Genomic DNA, 15,880 nt, shown 5'->3' on the forward strand with positions numbered 1-15,880 from the left:
TCTCGTCTTTTTTTTGTATTTTTTACAATTAACGCGAACACCCCAAAACAACGAGTTAAAAACAATTTTGGTTAATGTAACCCTTGGTTCCAAGATGGCGGCTCATTTCTGATTCCAGCAAGGAAACAGTGGGACTCACGTTCTAACCTAACCTAACCTATTCTAATAAATTACCATAATTATTAGCAACCAAATTATTAGAATAGGTTAGGTTAGAACATGCATCCCACTGTTTCCTTGCTGGAATCAGAGACGAGCCGCCATCTTGGCACCAAAGGTTACATTAACCGCAATTTTTAATAACTCAACTAAACGTGTGTTATTATTAAGAAGTTATTAATATTTATCACAAGTGTGAACTTTCTTTAAAAATTCTTTGTCACTTAAATCGGTACATTTAAAATATGACAATATATTTAAGAAAGTTCCTATTGTCTGTCGTATGTTTCGCACATTTCAAGTGATTTTTAATGTTTGAACGCTTGCCATGAGTTACTGAAAATTCTGAAAAGCACAGTTCATATTTCACTATGTCAATACGATCACAGACTTTTTCAATCATCAGTAAACACACGGTTTCTTTTTGGCATTTTGGAGATTAAATTAATTTAATGTACCGGTACGGTACAAAATAATCGCAAATGCCGACTAGCAATTTGAACCCGACTAAGATAGGACATGCGCAACAATGGCGTGGCCAGAATAAGTTTCAGTCTTGCCAACTTTAATTGAAACGATATATCTAAAAAATAAAATAAAAATAAAATAAAAACACTGTCAAACCGGGACAATCCCGGTCAAAACGGGACGTCTGGTAAGCCTACCTAGAAAACACCTGACTCTCGACAGGCATCAAGACGTCATCAAGTGTAGTTTGTTGACGTCCATAGCTTTTGTTAATAATCAGAAAGTGCAGGCGGTGCTGTGGTATTCCTTCAGGGGTAATTTCTTTTAAAGGCATACAAAATCTGCTACTGTAATAACCGCTTTAATCGAATTGTTCCGTGTGTTTTAAACCGTTTTGTATCACTTCTATATTTGAAAATAATAATGATTTATTTGTTGTAATCTTCAACCTCATGAATTTTGCAGTAAATTAATCATGCCTGTTCAAAATTTATCGTTATTTTATTATTTAATGACTGTAATCCTTGGCACATGGTTTTATAATTTGAAAAGTTTAATCAACTAAAAAGAATGGTTTCTTGTTGAAAAGCCCAAAAGTCAAAATTTTCATAGTACATTTCTTCATTAATATTCTTCACTGCTGTTCATGTAATTCACAGAATTACATAACTGTTTTTTTTTCGATGCAAAGGGGGTTGTGCATCATGAATACCTACCTACAGCCCAGACAGTCAACCTGGAAGTTAGGAAACGCCTAAGAAACAGAATCAGGCGAAAACGGCCCAACTTTGGAGGAGTGGCGAGTGGTTTTTTCACCCTCATTCGTCCCTCAGAACTCTTGAGTTTTTGGCCAAAAACAAGATCTGTCCTTTTAAATATTATTTTAATATTCAAAAGGACAGATGAAATCTAGCACAGCGATATTGTTTGAATATTATTTGTATTCATGATTCAGGTATTCATGATGCACAACCCCCTTTGCATGGAAAAAAAAACCAGTCAACATCACCTTAACATTTGAGCGAACTTGTCGAGCTTTTTTTGGGGCGGGGGATGTTTCAAACACCCGTGGGATGTTTCCGTGAAGGATTTCCTGAGTTTCACACAAAATTTCACAGAAAGACGCTGCTCCTTCATAGAACTCATTTCCGCGGATCCGATTTTTCGCTGAACTCTGCAAACACTCCTTCACATAAACCTATATTTATCAATATAAAAATGGCTGAAGAGGGTTTATGCATGACCAAAACTCATTCCATAAATAAAATTAATTGACATTACATCATGAAAAGACTACTTTGTCGTTCCAATTGTTTCAAGTATCTCCATCAGGAAGTTTGAGATAAGTAATTCATTGGAGACTCGAAGCATATAATTATATATAAAATCATTTCATTTCCACTTACTGATATTCTTTACAAACAACCCCAATCATCATTTTGTATAAAAAACAATAAATTTCTTAAATATCAATTCCCACTGTCGTCCATTTGTCTGTCCATCCTTAATTTTGAGAAGAGAGTAAGGTAGCTAAAAGCCGAACTGAAAGCATGGAAAGATTAGGAGCAGGAGGTCCAGATTAACTATGTACGAACTTCCAATGCAAACCGAAAATCATGTTATTTCAATTCAAAAATTTTCTCGAAAGGTGTTAGATGACCGGCACTACTCTATTGCTAACAGGATAGTATGAAGTACAGGGCAAGCCACTAATTCGAAATTGAGAGCATTAACCATAAGACTCTTTACAAGACTTTCAAAGTAGACCAAAAACTGATCAGAGATACGAGCACAAATGTTGAGACAGCTGTTAAAGTATGTGGATAGAGAAGAACATGGCTTAGAACAGAAAAAGAAACTAGAAAAGGAGACACAATATCACCGGTTCTATTTATCACATATATTGAAAGGGCAAATGGAATTTCAATCCACGGGAAGAGAATAAACAACATCAGATTTGCAGATCACCTGGTTATTTCGGAAGATAACCATGGAAAGACCATGAGCCATATTCTAGTCACCGTCTCAGGTCTCTCGTCTCTCACAAGCCGGTCGCTGATTGGCTAATCCAAATGATTAGCCAATCAGCGACCAGAGATCAGGTGACCAGAGACAGTGATCAAAATACGGCCCCATTATTTTCGTTTCTGAGAAATTCATTTGTAGACTTTCATTGTTCAGTTTGTTAATGGATTCATGGTTGAATCCATTAAACAAAATAGAATTCATTCCCATCCTCAAAATTAATTATTCCATTTTATACTAATTAATAATATAAAACTTATTTTTTAAAACAAAATCTCAACAGACGGTGCCACAATATGACAGAACACAATTTTAGTTTTGTGTTCTGTCTTATTGGTAAGAAACCGTCATTTTTAACTAAGGTAGGGCCGCGCTAATATTAACTAATTGAAACCAGTGGTGGTTCGGGAATTAATGAAAAGGTCGGATTAACGGGGTATGTATATAGGGTTTACATTCTGAAGCAGCCATCTCTCTACTGTTGTATTATACTTTACAGCAGCAAGTAGATGTTAGACTCGTTCAGTCAAATAGGGTCATAAAAAGAAAGAGACAACACGTGATTTACGTACACGTGGCTCACCAGTGGCCAAGCTGTTCCGTTCCCTAAACACTGGGAGTTCGGTCGTGGGTTCGCGGCTCGCCAGAACGGGGCTGAGTAAGTGGAGTTTTTCGGTTTTATTCACGTCTGTAACGCCTGAATAGGGGTCAGTTACCCTTAAAAAGACCTCGCGGAAGGCATCCCTCTAGGCAGATCGCCCAGGTTTTGCGTTGCCGTAACTTAACAAACGGAGTTGCAAGTGTACAGTTGACGTAAGTGATACACGTGAGTTGCAAGTGTACAGTTGACAAGACCATTACTTTAGACGGATAGTTCAATCTGTTCAGATTATAATGTATTCGGAAGAACACGATTCGGATTAGCGCGATCTTCCTGCAATCGAGAGTTTTCTAAAGAGATATAACGAGAATGGAACTAAGTAGAAAATTTGAAGCATATGCTTTGGAAAAAATTTAATTCAAAATACTTATTGCATTCATACAATTAATATTTAAAGAAAGATGAATTTCATGGGCCCGGATCATCAGAGCAACGGTAGTCCTTCCCATTGCTCATGAGGCATCGTTCTCCATAAGGACAACAATCCTTGTCGCTATCGCATAGGTCACCTTTATGGTTGCATCTACGTAGAAATAATTCAAATAAGTCTATATTACTTTTATTACTTAATTATTATTAAACTACTATATAAGGTATAAGGATAATATATAAACAGTTACACTTATATAAAGAATTTTATAATAACAGATCCTACCCAATACAATTTTACATCGAAATTTACTCTATGGCTTATCCTGAGGATTCACCCGTTCTCGTGAGATACTCCGACAGACTGGCATACAGACGTCAATTCGTTATCCTTCCAGGGACTATCTTCAATATATGTGCGGAATTTCGTAGAAATTGGATACTCGAACATATACAAACATCATGCTTATAGAGTTGTTGTTCATTTTGATCAATTCTAACAATTAGTTATAGCTTAAATCACTGGTTTTTCAATCCTTAATGCCAAAATCTGGCTTACTTTGACGTATATTTAACAAGCCCCCTCCCCAATAATTTAATTAAACCTTAAAAAATTAGATATTATTAAACCTTTTTAAACCCCTAGAAGCTTAGAGGTGTATCAGATTTAGAAACCATTGGTTTTAAGCTTGTATTTAGCTACATATTTAATAAATTTAATTATAGAAATTCTTACCGTGCTTGTTCGCCTGAAAATTAATTAAATTAAATTAATTAATGAATTGCGAAATAAATTTTTATATTTCAAAAAATTAAATTAACTTGCCAACAATTCTGGCAAAACTGCACACTCCACTTGCAAGCAGCACCCCTAAAATGATGATAAATCGGAGATTCATCATGAAGTTATGGAATTCTGAAGCAGGTGTCCACTTATATACTATTTATTTCATACTTTTATTATGCTAAATAAAAATTAATGATTACGGTTTTATTAAAATATTAATAATTAATGATTAGATTATGGTTTAATAATTCCAAATAATAAAATTTGGAATTATTGAACAATAATCTAAGGTCGGGTAATTCGTTTTACCCACTTGTTTTATATAATTAAACTTTATATTGTTCTTTAACGACCAGTCAAAACTGTTTACTGTAAATCTGGCAGTCACTGCAATACTGTATACAATATACTGTACACAGTATTGCACTGTACTCTGCTGTAAATACTCTATACTGTACTGTACTTCATACTGTAATCTCGCAATTCGCTGGCCGACTGTGTCAGCAAAATCGTGTAGTGTTGTCCTCCCTTAAGATGACAATTAGCACCAACAACTGGTTTTACCAATCGTTTCTTTTGCCCATTGCAATGGTATAAAGTAATCGGTTGAGCCTGTGGTTGACGCTCGTCGCCATCTTGTAATTTTGTCGCTGGTGTGAATCGGCCTTGAAAGACAGAGAAATGAAACACTTCAAACTTTAGTTCATTATTACTTAATAAACCATTGTTTGTAGAGATAATCTTCAATTCAGTCTGAAAGACAGCATATTTATGTGAAAAATATGATAATGAGAACATAACGACATTCTTCTTTTTATAATTATTCAACACTGCTTCATCCTTTCTAAAAAAATCGTTCCTAAACTAAGCAAGTGATGTCTCAGCATCCTAACCACATCGGCGACGTGGTTTGTATGGTGTGTGCGAATTATCGATAATGAGAACAGAGAAAATAGAAAGGATGAATTATATGAGGAAATGATGGATGAGATCACACACAATTCACCACTTTGGTGAGAGTGGTGAATTGTTTGTGATCTCATCCATCATTTCCTCACCAAACTAATGGTAATTTGCACCAAAGGCGAAACAGACTTTTGCCTCTCCTGTTTCCAGAAGGGTTGCCAATAGAGAACACTTGTATCGCTGCCACTCCTGTATGTACTATTTATATACATTAAAGCACACTTACTGAATACGGATATTTATTTTTAGTTATGGGCCGTTTTGCCGCTCATTTTGTTACTTGAGGGCACTCACACATCGGGTGTTTATCATATAGTGGTACCTTACTTTATTACGAAGGATTCAACAAAAAGCAATATTGAAGCGCGCTAAATCTTCGATTTAGCTAATGGTGGACACGGAAGAGACAAATCTCGTTTTCCACTATTGTAACAAAACCCTGCCTAGCGTCTGAAATTCAGCAAAACATTTCTGTGTAGAGCCCATTGTATCGTACTTAAATAACTTCAACAATTTAAAATGATTTTAAAAGTTTTATTCAGACATTAAATAAAATATTATTTTGATTATTTCATTTATTATTTTCAGATGAAGGTAAATTATAAAAAGAAAATGGCGCATATCTGACCAGACAATATAAAGTTTAATTCTATAAAACAGGTGGGTAAAACGAATTATTAAACCATGATCTAACTATAATCATTCATTTTTATTTAGCATAATAAAAGTCTGAAATTAATAGTATATAAGTGGACACCTGCTTCAGAATTCCATAACTTTACGATGAATCTCCGATTTATTATCATTTTAGGGGTGCTGCTTGCAAGTGGAGTGTGCAGTTTTGCCAGAATTGTTGGCAAGTTAATTTAATTCTTTGAAATATAAAAACTTATTTCGCATTCATTAATTAATTTAATTTAATTAATTTTCAGGCGAACAAGCACGGTAAGAATTTCTATAATTAAATTTATTAAATATGTAGCTAAATACAAGCTTAAAACCAATGGTTTCTAAATCTGATACACCTCTTAGCTTCTAGGGGTTTAAAAAGGTTTAATAATATCTAATTTTTTAAGGTTTAATTAAATTATTGGGTAGCGGGCTTGTCACATATACGTCAAAGTAAGCCAGATTTTGGCATTAAGGATTGAAAAACCAGTGATTTAAGCTATAACTAATTGTTATAATTGACTAAAATGAACTGCAACTTTATAAGCATGATGTTTGTATATGTTCGAGTATCCAATTTCTACGAAATTCTGTACATATATTGAAGATAGTCCCTGAAAGGATACAAGTCAATTGACGTCTGTATGTCAGTCTGTTCGAGTATCACACGAGAATGGATGAATCCTCAAGATAAGCCATAGAGTAAATTTCGATGTAAAATTGTATTGGGTAGGATCTATTATTATAAGATTCTTTATATCAGTGTGACTATTTATATATTATTTTTACACCTTGTATAGTAGTTTAATAATAATTAAGTAATAAAAGTAATATAGACTTATTTGAATTATTTCTACGTAGATGCAACCATGTTGGTCAATCATGCAATATCGACAGCGATTGTTGTCCTTATAGTGAACGATGTCTCAGCAGCAATGGGAAGGACTATTTTTGCTATGTGGATCCGGGCCCATGAAATTCATCTTTCTTTAAATATTAATTGTATGAATGCAATAAGTATTTTGAATTAAATTTTTTCCAAAGCATATGCTTCAAATTTTCTACTTAGTTCCATTCTCGTTATATCTCTTTAGAAAACTCTCGATTGCAGGAAGATCGCGCTAATCCGAATCGTATTCTTCCGAACACCTTGTAATCCGAATAGATTCAACCATCCGTCTAAAGCAGTGGTTCTCAAATTTTTCTTTACGCATGAACCCCTTTTCCTCTTAATTTTTTGTAGACCCTTATAGACATTGCACAGAAAAAAATCTTATATTTTGGACTAATAAAAAAAGAAAGGAAAACGTTCAGAAATGTCACTGTCGATTGACATGACGCTGATGGTGTTAAGATTCTCCTAACAAACTTTATAATATCTCTTTGACCTTAGTCAATGAGGTATATATGTCGTATACGTATTTAATGTTTTAGTTCTGAAGTAGAATTACCCTACAGACCACTAAAATATCACCGTGAACCCCCAATTCTGTATCTTTATTTCTGTTGACCCCAGTAATGTTACATGGAATCCGGTTGAAAACAACTGGTCTAAATTAATGGACTTGTCAACTGTACACTTGCAACTAACGTGTAAACGTTTGTTAAGTTACGGAACGCAAGACCTGGGCGATCTTCCTAGAGGGATGTCTTTCGTGAGGTTTCTAAGGGTAACTGGCCCTTATTTAGGCGTTACAGACGTGACGAAAACCAGAAAACGCCACTTGGTGGCGAGGCGCGAACCCCACGACCGAACACCCAGTTTAAAATTTATTTTGTATACTAGTACTTTCTATATATTAACAGGACTTATTATACTGAAAAATATGAATGCAGATATTTAGTCTCACAAATCAAAAATAATGTTCTTTATTTAGTTCACCTGTCAATAAGTCCTGTTAATATATAGAAAGTACTAGTATACAAAATAAATTTTAAATTAAGGTAAAAAAGGACACAAAGGCATAATAATTAAATCGAACACCCAGTGTTTAGAGAACGGAACCGCTTGGCCATGTATAAATGTAAATCACGTGTTGTGAGCTTCTGCTCGTTCTTTCTATGACCCTGTTTGACTGATCGATTCTAACCTCTACTTGCTGGTGTAAAGTATAATACAACAGTACAGAGACGGCTTCAGAATGTAGGAAATAATCCTGCCAAGGTGCAATTTCGGGCTCCTGAATTATCAAAAAGTCAAAAAACGCAAAAAAAAGAACGTATAAAAATTCCATCTCCGAAACATTAAAAACGTGAAAATAACCCGGAAAACTCCACGTGGTCAACCGTTAACGAGATGCGACTTACGACCAACAACCAATATTCAGTGGTGTTATCATATGATCAACTCTAAGTTAAATAGCCTCTGCCCCGCCAAATGGCACTGCAGAGGACTAAGAGACGATGCTTTAATCATTAGCCAGTCTGAGACCCAGCGGTCACCGGGTGTTCTAGACAATAAAACCAAACCCAAGATGAATGCACGCGCTCTAGCGCTAACTTTGGTGATACAACCCAATGGGGACCATCCTTTCACACCTTCCTTGCCTTCCTCGCTTGAGTTCTCAGCCCTCTTCCTTTGGCATGCGTTTTATTCACAGTTTTAAGCTGTTTATACATACTCAACCAAAAACTGAGTAATGCTTAACTTCTCGGACAGCGGGACCTCTCCCCAAAGGGACCCGCCCAGCGTATAGCTGAGCTATAGGTCTTAGACTTCTTAACTATGTTGCCGTTAATTCCTTTAAGTTTCATGAGCATTGCTATTCTGTTGCAGACCGGGTGGGTTCGTTCTAGCCATCACCCTTGCCTGGCCTAACGTTGGCTCACCTAAGTAGCCTCACCGAACGTTGGCCTTATAATAAATGGAACCCGAAGGCCCACATTTACATAGAACGGGCGAAGAGGCTCTGAGTTAGCCCTGCCCGTTTAAACTACGAGCATTAGGCCATGGACCTACATTACAATGTTCCGTCAGTTCCTTTTCGTTTCGAGCCAACATCAGTTGGTAACTAGCCATAGTCAGTGCGAGACCGGACCATAGCCAATTCCCTCAGGTAGGAGAGGCAGCTCCTGGGCAGCGGGGAATTAAGCAAAAGTGACCCGTCTCCAGCTGCAAACCAGACTTTCTGTTGGTTTTGCAACAGTTGCTGCATTTCAGCAGCTTCGTTTTGCACTCTGTAAAAGTGCGCCATCGAACAGCGGCTACAAGTCTGTGCCTCCGCCCTGCACTGGGGGGCGATATGGCCAAACTCATAGCACCTGTAACACCAAGTCAAAGCTAGACGTTCCCTGACCCGGTTTCTGGTTCACCGAACATAGACCTTGCCCCTTTCGAGTAGCCTTTTGAAAAGGGGGGCCGTCACCTCACAGAGTGGTGTTATCAACTCGACCACTGGTTGGCTTCTAAGAGAATTTTTACTTTCCCGGCTATAAGAATTTAATCTAAAACAAACGATTACTACAATTATTAATAAAATAGAAAGCTTTAACCTTTGACTTTTGTGCCCTTCAATAAAAAGTAGACAATTACTCCATCTTGACTTTTAAAAAGTTATAAACTTTTAATATAATACAGGTTTTTGACCTTTGACCTTTGACCTTCGAACAAATAATGCACCTTTTCATGTAATACATTCTTAGAGGTGGAAGAAAGTTAAAAACAAATTAATTTTCAGTAGATAGAAAAATAATTACAGCAACGTGTAAGTGCAAGGGAGGTATCCATGATCAGTGCAAACACGTAGCAGCAAACCTGGTTCATTTACAAACGATGGTTAATGTTGGCTTCAAAATGGCGGCTCGTCTCTGATTCCAGCAAATAGAGGAAAGGAAACAGTGGGGACGCACGTTCTAACCTAACCTAACCTATTCTAATAATTTTATTGGTAATAATTATGGTAATTTATTAGAATAAGTTAGGTTAGGTTACGTTACGTTACGTTACGTTACGTTAGGTTAGGTTAGGTTAGGTTACGTTACGTTACGTTACGTTAGGTTAGGTTAGGTTAGGTTAGGTTACGTTACGTTAGGTTAGGTTAGGTTAGGTTAGGTTAGGTTAGGTTAGGTTAGAATGTGCGTCTCCACTGTTTTCTTTCTTCTGTTTGCTGAAATCAGAGACGAGCTGCCTTTTTGAACCATAGATAACATTAACCCAAACAATACAGATTAAGCAGCTCTATGGCTAATTCTATAAAAACAAGGAAAAACAATTTCGAAAAATTGGCTTTTAAATTTTTAAATAATACATTCAATGGGACAATTGCAACTGAATTACAGAATTAAATTGGTGAAAATTGCAAAAAATTTATTTTCGCTTTAAAAAATATTATAATAATTTGAGGGGCAATTCGAGCCTGAAACGTGTGTCAAAAACGCGTATCAACTGAATAGGAAAACAAAGAGATGAAGGAATGCCGTGTGTTCGATTAATTACACTACATTGATTTTAAGCAAGAAAAAAAGTGATTACTTGCTTAGAAGATTACAGAAAATTATTTTTCTATTTCTAGTTGAACTTTTACTTTATCAGGAACAATAGCCATACAAGATTGCTCGAATATATTCGATAAGAAAATTCATATTTTGATACAAATAATGATATTTGTATCAAAATATGAATTTTTTTTGAGTTAATGGAAACCTTAAAGCTACGGATATAAGTAATTAATGTAAAGACAATGTTAATTTTTTTTATTGCACAAATGCAGAAGAATATCAATTTTAAAATGTTCTATAAGTTTCTGAAATTTTAAGAAATTTTAAAAGTATGGAAATTTTAAAAGTTTTATAATAGAAAAAGTTTTAAACGTTAATATTAAACCTCATTATTATTGGAATAATATAAAAGGCAATGCAACGTTCACTCATTATTATTGAAAATAACGTTCACCCATTATTATCATTTACTATTTCTAAAAAGTGTGCATTAAATTACATTGTTTACAGTGAATGGAGACGATTTTAAGCGGACACTCTACAGCAGGGGTGGCCAACAAGTCGATCGCGATGCCAATTTTGGTCGATCGCTCGCGATGTCTTGATTTAATGTGTTACACTTGTAACTAAACGCAACTCGTGAACGTAACGCGCAAAAGCAACAATATGCATGCACTTATGACTGGACTCGTAGAAAACACAGCCATTTAGCTCGAATATTTGATACTGTCATGCGGTAGCTTCTTTTCTTTAGTATTAACAATATTATTATTATTAATCAATATTATTTATCCACGGTGACAACGTTGAGTTTCAATTTTTCATTTGTTTAAAATGTAAGTACCCGTTCTTTATGTTTTAAATTAAATTATGGCTTTTCTTACCTATTTATTTACTTGATAAGTGAGCGTTTTCGGCAACAGACTTCTATATTTTTGGATTTTTGGAAATACGTCAATTGAGAAAAATATCCCAGTATCACCAAATGTAGCAAATATATTTATACTTGTTTCGGAACTACATACCTGTGTGAATTGGCATTTTCATACTTAAAGTTAACGAAGACTAAACATTCTGTCCCGACTGATTCCCATACTGAAGAATCATTTTTATCATCTTTGTCAGGATATACACCTAATTATGTTTCCTTGGTAAGAGTCGTGCAAACTCAATCCTCCCATTAATGTAACGCAATAAAATAAATTCTAAATCTGTCTTTATCAGTAGCTAATTTGAATTAACAACTTTGTTAATAATTACTCATGTTGTTTTAATTCCCCTGGACGTGAGTTTTTTGGCCCGTTAAATAATTACGTTGTTTTTTACGTAGGTAGATATACAGGGTGTTTCAGTACAAGAGTGCACTCAAGCGAGCTATTGATTAACAAAAAATAAGTCTAAAAATCTTATATCATTCTTCCATGATAAATTTTCCTGGCCCAAAAAAAAATCGCGAAAGTAAAATCTTATAATCAAATTATCAGCCGTACTGTGCATTTTTATAACAACTTTTTCAAGTTTACGAATAAATAGTACCACAATTTATACATTGTAATTGATTAAAAAAAATTAAATTATATTTTAAGTTAATAAAAATCTATCTTGAAAGTGTCGAAAAATCGATTTTTTTAGATGCCGCCTGTACGGAATGAACTCGTAACTGCAAATATCAGAAGTTGGGTCTGGAAATTTATTTTCTTTATGAACCAATATCTTGAAAACTTAATAAGTGATTTAAAAAATAAAAAATAGTTTTTAACATATATTTTGCTTATCTACCCATAGTTCGCGGGAGTGCACCTCGTACTGAAACACAGTGTATAAACATAGTATGTATTTCACACCCCCCTCGCCACTTAGACTATGCCTATGACATCAAGTCGATCGCGACACATTTTTAAGATAAAAAGTAGATCTTATGTACAGAAAAGTTGGCCACCCCTGCTCTACAGCATGCAACATCATTAAGTCTAATATAAAAACGAATACAGTAGATATAACGTTTACATTGTGAAACAGAATTACATTTCTATTCATGGACACATTGCTTTTTAATTATACAGCTTTACTTAGAAATGTTTTACAAATTTCACATAATTATATTATTTCTACGACCGTTGCATTAATTTTTAAAATAATTTTGTGCAAAACTTCAAAGGGTTGGCGTTATAAATGCGAGGAAATTACGTTCTGTGTCATTTGATAAATTATGCATGAAAACACATTTAAATACGATGCGTATTATTTCCGTGTTTGACCGTGCATTTTCTTTCTTTATCCATAATTCCGCTGACTTCAATTACCGAGGAGAATACCGAATACATGGCACTTACCACCTGTAAATAACAACATTTTGTTTATAGAGCACCGATGTGTATTTATATATACTTAATGCATAATTCACAACCATACCCTAATCAAACAATCACGTTTTATGTAGAAAAATCCACCAACGGATATTCCGAGAGGAATCTTGCCAAATCTCTTCATGAAGTCGTTTATCCTTTAGAAAGAAAATTTATAAAATTAGTTAATAATATAATAATCAAATATTAATTATATACACTAAAACTCTTTAAATTACACATTTCAATAAGAAAATGTAACTTCTGTACTAGAAGATTTATTTTAATTTTCATAAATGTTTTGTGTTTTCTAAGAACGATCAACTTTAAACCTTTGATGGACAACGGCTAATTGATATTCATAATTACAAAGTACTATAAACCAGTGGCGTAGCGAAGAGGGTGCATGGGGTGTACCATGCACCGGGCGCCATTCGCAGAGGGGCGCCCAAATAGTCTCCAAGACAAACTATATGTGATTCTAGAGGGGGAGAGGGGCGCCAATAAAGTGTCAGGCGCCAGTTATGCTCGCTACGCCACTGCTATACATTTGATCGTGTAGTCCAGGGGTTCTCAATGATTTCGAAGAATGTAAGTATTTCTCATTACAATTAGACGAGTCAACAGATTGTCCTATATCAGATACAGCGCGATTGGCAGTAATGATTACAATGGTATTCAGTGCTTTTAGTATGAAAGAACTATTAAAGTTACTATCAATGCAAGAGCGCCCGCGCCACAAAAACATAGGGAACCCCTGGTGTAGTCTGTAAACTTGGTGGCTGGACATCAAATGTACACTGTGTCCATCAATAAAAGACATGTAATCATAATTTATAGATTGAGAAGATTGCAGGTAGGAAGACGTTAATCGATGGTTAATGATGCCATCAAGACACGATACTATCTTTTCGTTACTTGTCTATTGCGAATATAAAAGGGGAGTAAATTCACAGTTGCAAATGTAGCTGTTTACAGAAATAAATCTTAATTTCTGATCGGAAAATACACTGAACATTCTAAAGTTTTCGAAAAACATTATTTAAATAAAAATTTTAGACCTACTTACGTACCTTAAATTTGAATGTTAACGGGAGATTTGCAGAGGAAACCTTTTCAATAGTTATGAAGTAATCGTACAGCTGAAAGAGAATAATATAGCTTTAATGTATTAATTTATAATTCGATACTAAATCATTTTATAATAGAAAAAGTGTTAAACGTTAATATTCAACCTCATTATTATTGGAATAATATAAAAGGCAAGGCAACGTTCACTCATTATTATTGAAAATAACGTTCACCCATTATTATTATTTACTATTTTTTTATAAAACCCATTTCTACTATCGAAATTAAACTTTTTGCCACTTTACGTTAATTCACAACATAAAAAATATTTAATAATGAAATATCATAAGAGATGGAAACACACACGCAGTTAATTTGTTGCCGGGAAAGTTAAGCAATCTGTTGCTTGATGTTTTCCATTTACAAAATACAGTAATTTCCTCTTAACTCAAAGTAATTGCAAAAGAAACTTGTCTCATTTAATAAAGTCAGAATTATTTATGTGTTTTTCGGATAAAAGTGTTCGAAGATTTACTGTAAGTAAAAATATTTTAATAATAAACCACTATTACAAGCTGAAACAAATTCATCATCTGTGTTAACTACTTAATGGAAAGTAATGATTACATACCGCAGATGTCAGGCAAGAAAGCGCCCAGCAGATAGAAATTAATCCAATTAGCAGAAAAAAGGATGAGACTATAAAAAGAATTGTCATTATCGGTGGTAATTTAACAAATAACGTCGCATACCACAAGAAAGAAGTCCCGTAGAGAAAGCAGGTGTATACAAAAGGAGTAAGTATATCCCATTCTTCGTTTATCATTCGGAAAAATCTCCAAAATTCCACATGTTTGTGCAAAATATCTTCCAGTGTCTCACGCAAGAAAGAATTCTTAACATTTATATTTTTTATTTCTTCCGACAGCTTCAGATATCGTTTATGCACTATAAATAGAGTAGCTGAATTTATATAAGCGAAGAATGCGATTTGACTCGTAGAATAAATGATCCACAATGCATAAATAAAAGAGACAAGAAATGCTTCGGTGTCTGATCCGTTTTGTTTCTTTATTTCCGCAAAGAATGCAACTCCGGTCATTACGGTAATCGTAATAAATTCGAAAAATAACCAAGATAAGAAAGGCAACAATTGCTTATCTATAGCATCGATTATTTTCCATTCTTCGCCATAACTGCCGACCACACAGTGGCATTCGATTTTTCTTCGTTTCAGTATACTAAACTGGACAGCAATATATACTGAGAACAAGGCAGTGACAACAGATTTTAACAGTGCATAATCTCCAAACATTTTGACAATTCTTAGAAAGTAAGATTCATATCGTAGAATCTTATGAGAGAAGACAAAGCCATGGCCCATAGAAATACTTCTACAAATGAAGTATACAACTTAAATAAGGTGGATCGAAAATATTTCTTTGCGATTTTTTCGTCTTCCATGCATTGACACGGTTTCCAATAATATAGCCCAAATATCTTAGCTGAATTAAGTATCGGAGAGAAGATGAATCCGATACAACGTTGTTTCTCGTGGAATGGTGGCATCTTGTATTTTTCTGAAGAGTCTACGAATATTCAGTGCTGTTCGAATAATGTTTTATTTGAGATAAACAAAATTTGGTTTTCTATTGTTAGGTTTGTTGCTACGATGAAATAGTGACCAACTGAAATTAAATTGAGTTTATATAACTTTTATAGATACGAGCATTGCTTCTACATTCGTATATAATCAATTGATATACATCATTGAAATTGAAAACTGTTTATCCTGTCGTAGAAAACATATTTATGGAATGTATAAATTTTGAAACCATTGGATTGTATCTATATTTTGACATAAAAATTTATTCTGTACTCGGAAAAACTGTTATACTGATTAATCCTGTACTTTTTCAAGGT

General features: G+C 34.5%; 1 protein-coding gene and 2 long non-coding RNA genes across 3 annotated transcripts in view; 2 read left to right on the forward strand and 1 right to left on the reverse strand.

The window, feature by feature from the left end:
• LOC136986888 (uncharacterized) overlaps positions 1-15,880 on the forward strand; it is a 199,693-nt gene that overhangs the window by 133,912 nt on the left and 49,901 nt on the right. The gene's annotated exons all lie outside the window — the stretch shown is intronic.
• LOC136986890 (uncharacterized) overlaps positions 1-15,880 on the reverse strand; it is a 77,844-nt gene that overhangs the window by 27,278 nt on the left and 34,686 nt on the right. The gene's annotated exons all lie outside the window — the stretch shown is intronic.
• LOC136986867 (uncharacterized) lies at positions 5,936-6,631 on the forward strand. Its single transcript, XR_010882544.1, has 3 exons — positions 5,936-6,095; positions 6,153-6,291; positions 6,368-6,631. It is a non-coding gene; the product is annotated as an uncharacterized lncRNA (long non-coding RNA).

Source organism: Centruroides vittatus, unplaced genomic scaffold (assembly GCF_030686945.1).
Source record: "Centruroides vittatus isolate TY-2023 unplaced genomic scaffold, ASM3068694v2 scaffold_1209, whole genome shotgun sequence".
In the NCBI taxonomy this organism is placed as follows: domain Eukaryota; kingdom Metazoa; phylum Arthropoda; class Arachnida; order Scorpiones; family Buthidae; genus Centruroides; species Centruroides vittatus.